This window comes from Sphaeramia orbicularis, chromosome 6, assembly GCF_902148855.1.
Source record: "Sphaeramia orbicularis chromosome 6, fSphaOr1.1, whole genome shotgun sequence".
NCBI classification, from domain to species: Eukaryota; Metazoa; Chordata; class Actinopteri; order Kurtiformes; family Apogonidae; genus Sphaeramia; species Sphaeramia orbicularis.
This window is the reverse complement of record NC_043962.1, coordinates 18,470,551-18,485,789: the sequence shown is the minus strand read 5'-3', so window position 1 is coordinate 18,485,789 and position 15,239 is coordinate 18,470,551. Positions and strand designations below refer to the sequence as shown.

The window sequence follows — 15,239 nt, the reverse complement described above, 5'->3', positions numbered from 1 at the left end:
CGGGCTGAGAATATTGGTGGGCTGATATTATCGGGCATCCCTACTTATGACCCTTTTAAACCATTCAGATTCTTCATAAATTCCATCTGGATCAGCCTGTGGGACATCCCTTAAAAGAGCAACAAAACACCTGGAGAGGACACTCCAATAATCTGCTGTTCTATCACTGCCACCCCCTGTCTTTGTTAAAACAAGAAAAGAAAAAAAAGCACTTTGAAAATCTGTTTATTTTGCAATTTACATAATGTCAAAGGATCCTCTGATCTTGGCGGATAAGAATTATCTAAAGTCAAAGCTTTGCACCCAGATGCACATTTTAAGAGGAAATGTTTGTACACACTTAAGGACCACACTGGCACTTGAGTGAATTTTGTAAAATGTGTGTCCAAACTCATATAAAATTTCATGAATACTTAAATTTATAATTCATGAGAAATGGAGCAGCCCCAGAGCTATTTATGTGTGTTTTAACATCCTCACACAGCTGATTATGTTCATAAATACTGGCTGATTCAATACTGCTGGAATAGTACATCTGAATTCTATTTCAAGAAAGAATTTCCCTTCAGGCAGAACAGAAAAGGGCAGCTGACTTATGACGGACTGAGACCTTCAGATCTTTATTAAAGAATTCCATGAGAAAGTTCTTAATAGGATACTGTTTGAGCTTTAGAGAAATAAATGCATTTCCAACCCTCTGACTTCATTAAACTATTTTTCATAAGGAAGCAGGTGTCACTTTGGACTAAATACTAGTTTAAAGACAAGGGTGCATCACCAAAAAGAGCAGAAATTTTTAGGGCATGAGAGGAAAGAAGCTCCATGCTTGGCAGGTTCTTCGGAGAGGGCAGACCTTGGCATAGTAACAGCCTGAAATGCTTGCAGAACAGTTTCTCTGATGTGTCATGTCTGATGCCTAATGAGTACAGGTAAAATGTTTGCTGTGAGACAAGGGCAAAGGAACTAATGAGATCTCAACCAGCCTGCCTTCAGAAGCAATTACCTCAAAATAAACATTAACCACCAGACAATGTGTCAAATAATGTTTAATAGCTCAAACCACAAATGAAATATTGCATTAAAAATTCACGGAAATTCCTTGAATATTTCTGTATTCAAAAGAGCGCTCTCCCAAAAACTTCAAGGGACATTCCAGAGCTGCCATGGCAGAACATTAAAAAGCCTCAGTATATTAGCCTCCCCTCTGTGAAATGAGGTTAAGTAATGAAAAGCTTGCTGCGTGCAATCGCTTATTAGCACCCCGCTTTCTAAAGGTGTCCTAATTTCTCTTTTATTTCGAATTCTTTAATTAACAAACACCTTTATTAGCACTAAAAGATACCCACTTAATCTGCAAATTACATATAAAATTGACTGCGCTGGCATGGCCTTTCATGCCTGATCTGTCTTTGTGAGGCCTCTGTGTTCCTTCTTTTCCACTCAATACCAGACTAGCTTCCTGTCCCTGGATAAAGCTGTTGTGGACTTATTGTCATTATACTCCATACAGTGACTTTAATACAATGAACGCTCAGTGATGAGTAGAGGCCTTGACAAAACCTAGACACACAGTAAAGCACATGGAGTTGTTATATTGCTGCATTCGAGACAGAGAGCGATGATACAAAGCAGAAAAAAAGAAATATACTCTATAAATCAGATTCATCTATTATCCCAATGTCACACTGCTTTGGCAAAAGAGAAATAAATAAATGAAAAAGTGACCAGTAGGATTTAACTAAGCAAATAATAATATTCTTCCTTCCATAAATGCTGCAGAGACTAATATATTTCAATTGGCAGCAAGTTCTTTAACTGATGCAGTGAGTTGCCTTTCATTTCCTAAGCATCCATCAGTTTGTAGAGAGTATAAAGACTGAACTGTAGAGCATAAATAATGTCCTATAACTGCGTAACTTCCAAAGCTAAAGGAAGAAAAATAATGTGTGTGACTTTTTATGACTAGGTAGTGTATACTGATACAGCTCTTACAAGGAATAACAACCAAAAATGGGTTTTGTGAGCTTAAAATTATCTTGACCTATGATCTTTGATTAAAAAAAAATGTAGTTCATCCATGCCTCTAAGTCAACATGTTTTTTTCCAAATTCCCTCAGAGCATTTTGAGAGGCTTTATCTTCCTTTTAAGAATGGGTTGAGGTCACAGTGATTTTACCTTGGACCACCAAAATCATCATGGTTCATTTATCCCAGATTTTATGATATTCTGTCAAACTGTTCCTGCGGTTCTGTGTTTTAAACGAAAGCACAAGCTATTACATAACTTTAAGGTGTGTCTGACAGAGAGACACATTGATGCGTTCTGGAAACGTCTAAAAAAAAAAACAAAACACAGTCGCCATGCACAAAAAACACAACTGTAAGAACAATGTAGAGCCACGTATTGTTTTAATGTTGCAAAAGGGGTAATAATAGTAATAATCTGATGTGATAATCAAATATTACCAGAACAATGCAAGAGGAAAATAATGATATAACTGAGCATCTGAGAATGTCTCTCTTCTATAGAGGTAATTACAACAATGGCCAAATAGTTAATTAGACTGAGTAATTGCTAAAGAGTGTGTGTGTGTTGGACATGGGAGGATTGATTGTGTTATTGTCTGGCAAAAGACCAGAGAGAAAGAGAAAGAAAAGGAAGCATTTAAAAAAGAGCTTGTTCCTGGGACTTGGTTGTTCAGGTTCACTGGCCAGCTAGCCTTAAGCCATCAAAGCAATGCAAAGCAATTAAGATAATGATTTGAATGACAAAAACACAAAGCTACCTGCCTGGCGTGCAGTACAAATAACGCCATATTTGCCTATCAGGTTAAACGCCAAATAGAAACAGAGGGAGGAGTGGAAACAAAGGAGAGAGGGTGAGAATTGCTCCAAAAAAAATAAATAAATGAATTTTGAAAGTGAAAAAAGGATAGAACATGTTCCGGTGAAACTCAATTATGCAAACACTTATTCACAGACATCCTCTGCTACACATGCACACCCACATTCACCCACGCACCGCTCTCATAAAGGCAAAAACACTGTTGAGGAGTACACAAACTGAATCGAAGGAAGGAGGTTTTCTATTAGCATATCTGAGTCAAGACTTTACTGTTGTGGGAATAGGGTCGGGGAGAAAGGAAGAGGAAAGTGGTGCAAAACTAATGACTGACGGACTAAAGACACTTTGCAAGCATCAAAACTTCCTACTTTGTGTGTGCACTTCACATTAGAAGACTGTTCACTCTTCACTGCATTTTCAGCGCGCCAATGAGCTTTGATGGGCCGATTTTCTCCCTGTTCATTATCCAATAAGGCCTAGGATTTCTGGCTGAACACAGGTCATCATCCTGTATCAGAAAATTACCATTTCAATTACCCTGTTAGCAGAGGCAGCTGACGACTGCAGCATACATCCATCAGCTGCTTTTCCTCTCAACCCCACATTTAGACACAGTGAGCCATGGAACATGGGAAAGGACGGGAGCAGAAATGACATGGATAGTGAATAACGATGAAGGCTGAAAGAGTTCATTCTGTTCCATTCAAAATAAAAATAAAAAAAAAAAAAATGGGACTGCACTGCCAGAAATCAGAAAATTAGAAAAAAATAAAATAACTAAGTCACTAATTATACTGGTGCAGCTACAGTAATATAGTCAAAGGGACGTGTGTGTGGATGTCAAAAACAAACTCTGATGTGAGGTTTCCCTAGTGTACTACTGTGGTCATTGTATCACAAGATGCATTTCACAGCTCACATAATGTGGCCATATTTCATTTTGAAGCTACATACTGACAACAGCCATTCTGCTTCCATAACACCAACTTTTTCCTGTCAGATTGGTGTGAGGACTGTAAGCTGTTACCTCCAAACACGGTTCATACGTCTGTCTTCCAACTGCTCAACCAACAAGAAAAAATCTGTTGCTAATGATGCTAGTTTCTGATCTTGGTGAAATTAATTTCTCATATCTAGATGATTTTTATGCTTCTGAAATGGAAGACACAACACATACTGATATGGAGTTTGTTTTCTGATACGTACATGATCAGCCTCATTAAAAAGTTATTACTAACCCTAAAGGTATTATAATAATAAATTAATGGCATTTACTGACCACTTAGTTGCATAACTATATAACTGCATAACTCCCCCTGACCAAGGGAGGAAAGGTGATGCTTGAATAAACAGTTGCTTACACTTACAGTTTAATTAATGAACCATTTCTAATGCTTTACTTGTGGTCGATACCTTAATTCAAGTCAATTATTCAACTGAAGGTTCTTTTACAACATGGCATCTTAACCCATAAAGACCCAGAGCTACATTTAAGTCAGTTCCCATATGAAATTTTCTCAATATCTAACCTTTCTTGAGTGATTTATTACCATTTATTTTTAATAATGTCCTCTGTATTTTGTATGCTATCAGTATAAATCAGGTATTTTCCTATCTTTAATTTACTGATGGTGTAGATGTTCATTAAAGCTCAGATTAAAATTGATGGTTATTATATAAAAAACAGAGAAAACTGCAGAAACAGTGACTTTTTAAGTAAAATATATCATTAACTGAACATAAATCAAGTGTTTCCATCCACTGTCATTCATCCAACTCCATTGGTTTTACTGGTGAATCAATGTTGTAGCAGATGATGGTGTTTCCATGTTCACTATTGAGCCTCTGAACGTCCAAATGGGTCATATCTGATGACCATGAAAAGATGACAAACTGTATTTTTTTTTTTTTGTTAGGATTAGTGCAGTGTTTTTCAACCTTGGGGTCGCCTGGAATTCAAATGGAGTTGCCTGAAATTTCTTGTAATTTATAAAAAAAAAATTACTAATAACATTTTTTTAATCATTCAATATATATTTCATTATACTTAAAACACCACACACTTTTCGTAATAAAAATCAAGTTTTATTTTATTTTTATTTTATTTGTAAAAAAAAAAAAAAAAAAATCATGAAAGAAACCTTGCTCTGAAAAGTGCTTCATGTCCCGTTTATAAATGATGCGTGGCCTGGTTCTAGGTGTTTTTTGTGTTTCTCACTGTTGCAACAGCACAGTGGTCACTGACATCATTTGCAAATATTGAAGTAGTTGTGTATTTATGAGGAGCATTTGTTAGAATGAGATCTATTAAAGAGGATTTTTCTGGATTTTTAAGGTTTGGCCGTGTTGCACTGCCTACCAACTGGAAGATGTTCAGGGCGTCGCAGTGGGATCGAAGCTCATCTGAAACTGGTTGTAACCAGTTCAGGTTAAAGTCACCCAAAGCTATAAATTCCTTTGAGCTGAATTCTATAAGGAGCTGCATTAAATTAGGCAGGGCACAATTTTCAGCTGAGGGTGCTCGATAACAACCAACAACATTTTATTAAACAGTTTAGATCAGTAGATGCTTTTGGTCGGTGATGGATGTTTGGGTCCTTATGGGTTAATACTCCTTAGTCCAACATTAAACAAACAGACGCAAGGCAACTGGACAAACTGGTAATGAAAGCTGGTTCAGTGTTTAGAGAGTAGCTGGACTCACTGGTGACTGTGGTGGAGAGATAAAGTTTTCCTTTTATTGTTCCCATATGGATATTCTGCTTCTGCATTTAAGCCTTACAAAAGGAGGAGTGGGCTGCCAAAGAACTAACTCCACATCTATGCCAGTTCCTTGGTCAAGAGCATACAGGAGAATTAACCTAGCATACGTGTTTTTGATAGATGGGGAAATCAGAGGACCTGGATGAAACCTGAACGCCATGGGGAGAACTTGCAAGACTCTAGTCGAACTGAATTTGTTGCTTTCTCCTTGATGTGAGGCAACAGCACAAACCACACGCCACTGTGCTGTCTAATATGTGTATATAACATGCTCATGCTTGTATGCACACTGAGTAAGGTGGAGGATCTTGGACAGTCTGGATCCTTGTCTTCATCACAGTCTAATCAAACCAGAGAAGCAGCTGCAGTGGACATGTGACATCACTGCAATGCAGGAGGCTTACAGACGAACTTCAACCCCATCCAATCAGACTGTGCATAATTTTTTAAATTTTAATTGGTGCTATTAACTTGAGCCGATGGAAAATGGATAAAATGAAATAAAGTTGATCTGTATCTGTACCTGCACAACTTCTATTCCCCAACTCTAACTCTTGGTTCCTCAGATAAGTTGACATTCATGAGCTGCTCCCACATGGGTTCACATCTGATGACAAGGACTTTGCTGCAAGTCAATTTCTGTGTCCCCCCTGGTTCTAACTGAGTCCAATTTTCATCATTTCTAGAAAAAAAAAAAAAAAAGCTTGATTTTTGATGTTTGATTTCCGAAACTGCTACATCTTCAAAAAAAATGCTAGACTATGATATGAACCATTTTCATTTAACTTTTTTCTGAGTTCTGCCTCTTGTGATGATAATAGAATCCACATTTGAGTGAATATAAACAACTGTATGCATACCGTAATAATTGTGTATTCTTTAAAGGAGTGATATTATATTATCTTTACAGGGCTGAAAGAAGTAGCATTAGTCTCTTGAAAAAAAAAAGGAGTTTTGATGTTGAATATTCCACTGCAGAAATGCACACAGAATTTATTCACTAAAATGAGCTGAGGTGTCACTGTGAATGTATTTGACCATTAGAGGGAGTAATGAGCCACTCAGCCAATTAACTCTACAAAGTAGTGATAAAAACAATAGAAGCATTGACATTGTTTTTGCTACTTGATACGGTTTTAAAGGAGTGATATTTTTATTTTTTAAATGGAATTATGCATTTTAAAACATTTCCCTGTGGTCTACATAAACTGTAAATGCTCTGCTTGGGTCTGAATTCTTCATTAATTCGACTTCACAGGTCCATCTTCAACCCTATTTCTGAGTAATGACACCAGAAAGGTCGTTTTGAGCGCTGGCCCTTTAAATGCACATGAGCCACTTCAGGCCCTGCCCCCTCCAGGTTGTTAACTGTGCTGCTCTGTCCTGTTCAAACAGCAACTGAACATTTTAGGTAATCGGCTTGCGCATATTGGACATATTTTCAGTATGGACTAGAAATGCTCGTTAAAAGTTTTGACCTTATACAGGGTGAGTCAGAAAAAACGCTCTTTTCATTTAAAGAAATTGTACCACTGAAATGGAAATGCTTATTTTTCTTTTGATTATACAGTCATATTGATGTGGTTATTGAGCATGTCTGGCGATTGAATCATTGATTTATGGCATAGCATAACAGAGGGAATGTCCATTGTTTATTGTGCACCGAAATATCTGCCAACACAGTTTATGCCACCGTGAATGAAATTGAAATTGTCAACCATTACAGCATGTTTACTCGCCATCAAAATGTTTTGTCTCAACGAAGTCGTCCGGCACGACCTTCAACCTGGCTACCATTCAGACTGATGCAAATCTGTGCTCGTTGTCGTATCTCTAACACAGCTCTTCTCGCCATTCGTGTTCGTCGTAGGGCTTGGATTTCAGCCGTGATGCGATTTCGGAGTTCCTGAAGAGTTTGTGGAACAGTCTGATACACACGGTTTTTAAGATACCCCCACAAGAAAAAGGGAAGCGGTCTTGAAACTGCCGGATGGTTTCTTGGACGCTACCAGTTTCGCAGAATTTTGTCACCATGAAAGCTCTCTGCACATCCGTAAACTGTGGTCTTACCATGATGAAAACTCCCTGTGCACTGTCATGTAGGCCTATGTCCTGAGTGTGAAAGCAAAGCCCCGACTCCTGTAATTGTTGTCAATTTCAAGTTTGTTCACTGTGGCATACATTGTGTTGGCAGGTATTTCAGTGCCCTATAAACAATGGACCTTCTCTCTCTTATGCAATGCAATAAATCTATGACTACATCACCAGACATGCTCAATAACCACATCAATATGACTGTATGGTCAAAAGAAAAATCAGTGTTTCCGTTTTAGCAATACAATTTCTTTAAATGGAAAGAGCGTTTTTTCTGACTCACCCTGTATGTGCAAATGTCAAAACAAATTAAGCAGGGATTGAAACAAGTTGTAGAAATCCACTCGATTTTTGCCAAAATGAATATAAAGATAGCTTTTGTAGCACCTGAAGGGTTCAAATTCAAACTTTTGGAACCATTAATGTCCCCAAATACACAAATAAATGAATCAAAGACTAATAAAAGTCGTTTTAGCAAAATATGAGCCCTTTAACTTGGTATATACATAACAAAACTGAATCACAGAATAGCCAGGAATCTATCAGAGCAGCTATTTGCATAAACAGTAAATCTCTCACTACCAGCATTATCGCTGTCATCAGTGCGGAGTAGATATTAGAAGAGCCACAGTTCAAGTGCATAAAGAAATACTTTAAATATGAATTGCATTGAATATTACTGAAAGCAAGGAAAAGACTGTTTCGTTCTGTATTCAGTAAATCTATGCACTTGTGTTATCTGTGGCTCACCTTCCCATGGGTTCACTGTAGACAACACGGCTTATCTAACAATGTGTGCCACATGACAGCTGTTGACATTCAAACATCAGTCAGAAAACCTCTGCTGAATTACTCGATTATGTATAAGGGCATATGAGACAAACATCTTTAAGGGCCTGTGCATTTTTTTTCCCAAGAGCCCTTGCTTTTTTTCATGCTTCCTTCCCAAGTTCACACAGAAAAGATGTACAACTCAAGTTTTTGTGGGAAGAAATGACATCAGTGTCTATTTTATTGACTCATATTTCAGAATAATGATATACCTTTACAAATACGCCATATGATTGAAATGAGCAGTATCAATCAAAAAGTGGTGCAGCCACAGCTATTGTCTGGTTTTGGTGTTTATTCACCCTCTTCGCCAGGGGTGATAGCTGGCTTTGCCCTGTCAAGATAAAATCTGTCTAGGTTGATACTGCGTCTGTGAATAATGCATTAGAGATGATGACCCCTCCCTGACCAAAAGATGGACAGAAATAACACTGACGTCAGCTCCGAGCCTCATGGTACCAGGCGGCACGGAGAGTGGATATGGAGGGGATATTAAGCCTGCAGTGCTTCTCAGGGATCAGCTACACCTTTCAATCCGACTGTCTCTCTGTCAGGGGAATGCATCTGTGTCATGCTCTCCTTCTCTCTTGTCTTTTTATGGTGACGTGACAGGCATCTGTGAACACCAGGGAGTGGAGTGAAGAGGCCACTCACTGGAATGAAATGGGACTGCGGAAAGATTTTTTTTTTTTTTTGCCACGTCTGCATGTGCACACATGCACATATGAATGCATTTTCTGTCAGTGCTGGCTGTTAATAATAATGCACAAGTCTTCCATCTTTCAGTGTGATCCATATGATATGATCTCCATATTCGCTAATTATAAAATACATCTGAGGGATCATAGGCTTATTATGAAATTATTTATTCCACTGGTTCCATCTACCTCCATCTGTTTCATCATCAGTTTCCTTCTTTATAACATGCTTTCCTCATCCCCACTGTCTTTTCCCTCTGAAGTTAATGTGAGCCTAACACTTAAAGAGTTTCAGGGTAGGAAATTTACAATTAGAGGCTTATTGTTCCTTCTTTTCTCTTCACACTTTTTTGTTAAACTTCTGTTAAAGCAGGAAAATCTGGAGTTTTTCCTGCAGGAAAACCTCAGGGAGTTCTCCGCTTTGTTCTGATATGCCTTACACCAAACAACTACACCACGCTGTAGGCCATATTGGCCCAAATAATTGGTATGTATACAGTCAGCCCACCACATATCAATGAACATTACCAGCGTACTAACCAGCTGGTAAGCCAACAGCCCAGTTATCAAAGAAAGTCGCCTGCCTCCCACTGGCTTAAACCATTCAGCCAGTTGGCTGTTGTTCCATTCCAGCTGGGATAACAAATCATGTGTTTGTTAAAAAATTATCAAACAATTAAAGGAAATTCCCATTGTCGAAGCTCTGGTAAACTCTGTTAACTTTTGCTTGGTTCCTGTTGTGGATCAATAACCATTGAAAAAAACATGGTCAAATTTAGCATGGGTGTTTCAGTTTGTCTGCTAAAGACAAATGCTCACCATCTCCACATATCTACAGGCTTCAGGTCAGTATTCAGTGGACAGTCCAGAGATGGTTCGTTGCTGATGCTTAGATATCTTGTTAATTTATTTTCATTACAGAAACAAGACGGATCCACAAATCTTTTGGCCAGTAACACAAATTTAGCAATTTTGCCTCTGTACACCATCACATTGGATTTGACATGAAACCATCAAGATAGATGTAGTTCCTAAATGTTTGATGTAATATTCTTGTTAAACCACTGTAGTGGTGTACAGAGGCAAAATTACAACATTTATCTCACTGTCCAAATACTTAGGAACCTGACTGCATCTGGGTGTGTTTGGTCTTCAGATTCCCACATTATCCTGTCTAGATTAAATTATTCAAATAGAACAGATCAGATGTGCATCTCTTTAAATTCTTTTCTTTTTTTTTTTCTTCCACTCACACTCCACAAATGCACAACCACACACACATATCATGCTGAAAGAGCTAATTTCCTATTTCTTGGTTAATAAGATCATTAAAATCTAACACATCCTTTTCTAAGCTGCTAATTCAGCATAATTAAGTCCTGCATGTCTGCAGATCTTAAATTGTGAGTGAAATAGTAATTGCTAAGACTAATTTAACTTGAGACAATCCTTTTAGTCTGGTGTAACATGCATCATAGAAAGTACCATTCAGTCTGAGCCATCAGTCAGGTTTTTACACGTCTTACACAATGTTTGATTTATTACTAGGGGTTTCTGGACTTGAATTAGTTCAATTCAGGGGTCATCGCACTGTGTTGGTCATATTTTGTCTAATTTTCTCTTCACACCAGACTCATCTCTCTCTTTTTTACTGCTTTCCCATTGCAAAAATAGTTTGTTTGTTTTTTCTTGTAGATTGCCAGCAGGAATGGCCAAACTCAGAAAATGTCATATCAACCTCAACTTGGTCTTTTAGCTGTCGTCTCCAACTTTTTTCCTGAGTCATTAAAAGCTGAAGTTAGTCTATTATTCAGGGAGACAGACAGCAAATTAATGAGACCGTCATTACAGCATTAAGCCTGGATGGATGGATGGATGGATGGATGGATGGATGGATGGATGGATGGATGGATGGATGGATGGATGGATGGATGGATAGATAGATAGATAGATAGATAGATAGATAGATAGATAGATAGATAGATAGATAGATAGATAGATAGATAGATAGATAGATAGATAGATAGATAGATAGATAGATAGATAGATAGATAGACTTTACTGATCCCAAACTGGAAATTGTAGTGCAGCAGGATAACAAACAGCAAAAATACAATATAAGATCAACATACTCTAGAATACAACAGCAAACACTCTATATCATAAATTATAAGTATAAAAAAAACAACAGAAATGGTAGAAAAACAGTAAGGTGCAACAATAAACTGTAATGTGCAAAGTATAATGGAATTGTTCAGTAATGTGGAAAATTAGAAATAAAAAAAAAAAAAAAAATTGTTATGTAGAAAATCAAGGTCAGCGAAGTTACCATATTTGGATCCTTACCCATAAGTGCTAAAAAAAACCCAAAAAAAAACAAACAAACCAAAGATCTACAGTATATATACAAAATACATGAAAAACACACTGAACATTAGAAAATCACTTTTAGAGCATTAGACCAACATGAGTGCTGATCCAGACCCCTGTCCACATCCACATCCTCAATTTTGCAGATAGAAAAAAACAACTAGTATCAGATTATAAAGCATGGAAATATAGGCGCAAGTTCAACAATGAATTTTTCACGATAACTGCTGTCAAAATCACCGTATCGACAGACAGACAGACAGACAGATAGATAGATAGATAGATAGATAGATAGATAGATAGATAGATAGATAGATAGATAGATAGATAGATAGATAGATACAGTCTACTCTCGTTATACCGCCAACTTCCGTTCACGGCCAAATTGGCGGTATAGCGAAAATGGCGTTACAACGGGTTGCGTCCATAATGTGCATGTCTTTACTATATGATGTGTATGCTGCCTCCGTTAACCCGTTCTAATTGCGTTTCTAAATAAATCTTGCTTCTGTTATGTTGTAAGGGATCATTTAAAGTGGGGAAACATTTTAAGCATTAAAATACCATGTCGGAAAATGACACCCCATCATCTTGAGGCTTTGGCTTAATCCCACGTCCTCTTCCCGACATCCTGACCTACTGAGTGTTCTGCGATAAATGAACGGTGGCCGTTCCGTAGACCTACTCGTAGCTTGTCGCGATCAGCGTCTGGCGCGTTTGTTTCAGTGCATTGTTAAAATTTATGTGTACTCGATGGAAATCACGCTGGCGGTATAACAGTCGGGAAATCAATGGTATAAGTGTTGTTTGTGCATGGAACTGGGCTGGCGGATGGTGATAGGCGGAAATGGCGGTAGCTAATGGAATAATGCATTGGGGATTTTTGTGCAATGGTTTTGGTCGGCGGTGAGCAAAAATGGCGGTATAACGGCGGGCGGTTTAACGAGAGTAGACTGTAGATAGATAGATAGATAGATAGATAGATAGATAGATAGATAGATAGATAGATGAAATGCAAAAGATTATCTATCAGGAATGAATCAGTTTAAGCAGAATATAAAAAGAGACACATAGGGAGAGTTGGCTCAGAAAGCTCTCTTTGTGGAGACTCCCTCCCCTGTGTGTGGGGAAAATGAAGCATTAGAGCATGTGCTGGCATGGCAGAGAGGAGATGAAAGAGCGTCTGACTCCAGTCACTGAGATCTCCTCCTCCTGCGTTTGATCCTGTCTTCCGGTCGACTGGCTGCCCAAGAGGAGAAAGCCAAGGCCTTGGTCAAGGCATTAGCATGGAGGGGAGGACAGAGTGGCTTTCATAAGCTACTAACACAACCCCACAGGAACACACAGACATGCAGAAACGAACAATCACTCAGACAGATTTGGTGAATAGTTAGTTACAGACATTAGATGTGAGCAGTACAGCATGAGTCAAACCACTGGGTTTTAGTCATTTTAGCTGAGCCGGAGTACAAATATTGAAACACCATTTTCCCACTCATCTGTACCTCAAATCAAAGTACAATGACGACACTAGCTGACAGCTTCACTGAGAATACTGTTCAGTTTTTAGCTTCCTACGCTATATTCACACTGCAGGGAAAAGTGGCCCAAATCTTACATTTTGCACATATATGAACTATATCTAATTTTTCTTATAACAGTCTGAGCAGCACAAACCCAATTTTTTTCAAATCAGACCCACTTTCATATGTGGTCCTTAATTGTTTGCAAGGCGACTTCAGTCTGAACGGTCACATTGTATTTCACTGGACATTTTCTAACACCAGCCGATCTGCTTTTGTCAGTTCTAGTTTAGTTATCTGTGCATCAATTGCATCCATGTGTATCCCCCCATTTCCTCTCTACTCCCCCTCTCCCCCAGTCTCTCTCTATCTCTCTCATTTTCTCCTCCTTTACCCTCTCTCTTTCACCCCAACTGGTCAAGGCAGTCGTCCATCGTCCAGGCGTCAGGGTCTGCTCCAGGTTTCTGCCTGTTAAAAGAAAGTTTTTCCTTCCACTGTCACCAGTCACAAGTGTTTGCTCCAGGAGGATTCTGTTGGGTTTCTGTAAGTTGGCTTAGAGTCTGGTTTCGGCCGGCTCAATATGTAAAGTGTCATGAGATAACTTTTGTTATGATTTGGCGCTGTATAAATAAAATTTGGTTGATTGATTGATACATCACTGAAATGCAACAAATGCCATAAGGAGGAGGAGGTAGGACCCGACAAGATCCATATTTACTTCCTTTTTCTTCTGTGTACACGGGTCACTTCAGGACCAGACTGTGCACATATGAGTCTGATGGTAGTCGCATTTGAATCACAATGTAAACAAACACACAAAAAAGTCGGATTTCGGCAAAAAACTAGAAAAGCACTCGGAGAGCACAGACCTCTGCCGAGGCAGATCAGTGCCCCCCCATCACCACCAAAATGTAATAATTTGTTCCTTGTGCCAGTATCAACATTTCCTGAAAATTTCATCAATTCCCCCCCCCCCCCCCATTTTTAGTCAAAATATCTCACCACACTTAAAATAAAACATAATCACCTAAAGAGTGACTTTTCTGTGAAATGTAAGAACTTATTTTTAGAAAACATCTTATTTCAAGAAATCTTACCAAGATAACACTGGGTTACAAAAAAATGTTTTTTGCAAGTTATCTAGGTTTTTTCAACTGACTTAGGACCATTTTGCACCGCTAAATCCAAAAATGACATCTGTTTTTCTCAATCAGGTCAAGTTTTTTTGCTAATTTGATTTTGAAAAATTGGATCTTCTCAATAAATTGATTACATTTTTGTGACTTTATCAGTTGATTTTTTATATAGTTCTCACCCAAAATAGGTTTTAAGAGAAAAAAAATCATTTTCTAACAGGATTCCTGTTAGGTACAATGGTGTATTCACCGCAGATGTAGCAGAATACGTCAGGCTTATTTTTGCAAGATCTTCTAGTCGAAGCCATTTCATTCACCTGTAATATTAAAAAAAAACAATCATAAATTGGCAAAAGTAAAATCTTCAGAACTCATTTATTGCAAGAAAAATGAAAGAATTTTGTATCATATGATGTGAAAATGCCCATAAATGTAAGCAAAAATGTTAATAAGCCAATATGTAGCATAGTTCAGAAAGTTGACCTGATTGAGCAAAATTAATGCGATTTTTGGATTCAGCACACCAAAATTATCCTTAATCAGCTCAAAAAACTTAAACAATAAATTTGTTGTTGACCAGTGTAATTTTCACTCGTTATATTGGCAGATTTTTTTTTTTTGAATTAAGCAAAAAAAAAAAAAAAAAAAGAACTAGAAAAGTATTCAGAGAGCGCAGACCTCCACCAAGGTAAATCAACCCCCTGATCACCACCAAAATGTAGTCATTTGTTCCTTGTGCCAGTATCAACATTTCCTGAAAATTTCATGGAAATCCATCCATAACTTTTGAGTTATCCTGCTAACAGACAGACAGACAAACCCAGATGAAAGCATAACCTCCGCCGTTACACTTGGTGGAGGTAAAAATCTGAATTGAGCATTGGGACCTGGAATGTGAATCTATATGGAGTGATAAGTTGTGCCCTCCTGCTTTTGGTAGTGAAATCACTCCATAAATGTAACACTAAACACAGACTTC

At 38.0% G+C, this 15,239-nt stretch overlaps 1 protein-coding gene across 1 annotated transcript in view; it reads right to left on the bottom strand.

The window, feature by feature from the left end:
* Window positions 1-13,984, bottom strand: part of tbxas1 (thromboxane A synthase 1 (platelet)) — a 28,022-nt gene extending 14,038 nt beyond the window's left edge. The window contains exon 1 of the mRNA XM_030137068.1: window positions 13,979-13,984. The gene's annotated coding sequence lies outside the window, so the exon portion shown is untranslated. The remainder of the gene's footprint in view (window positions 1-13,978) is intronic.
* Window positions 13,985-15,239: the final 1,255 nt, after the last annotated feature.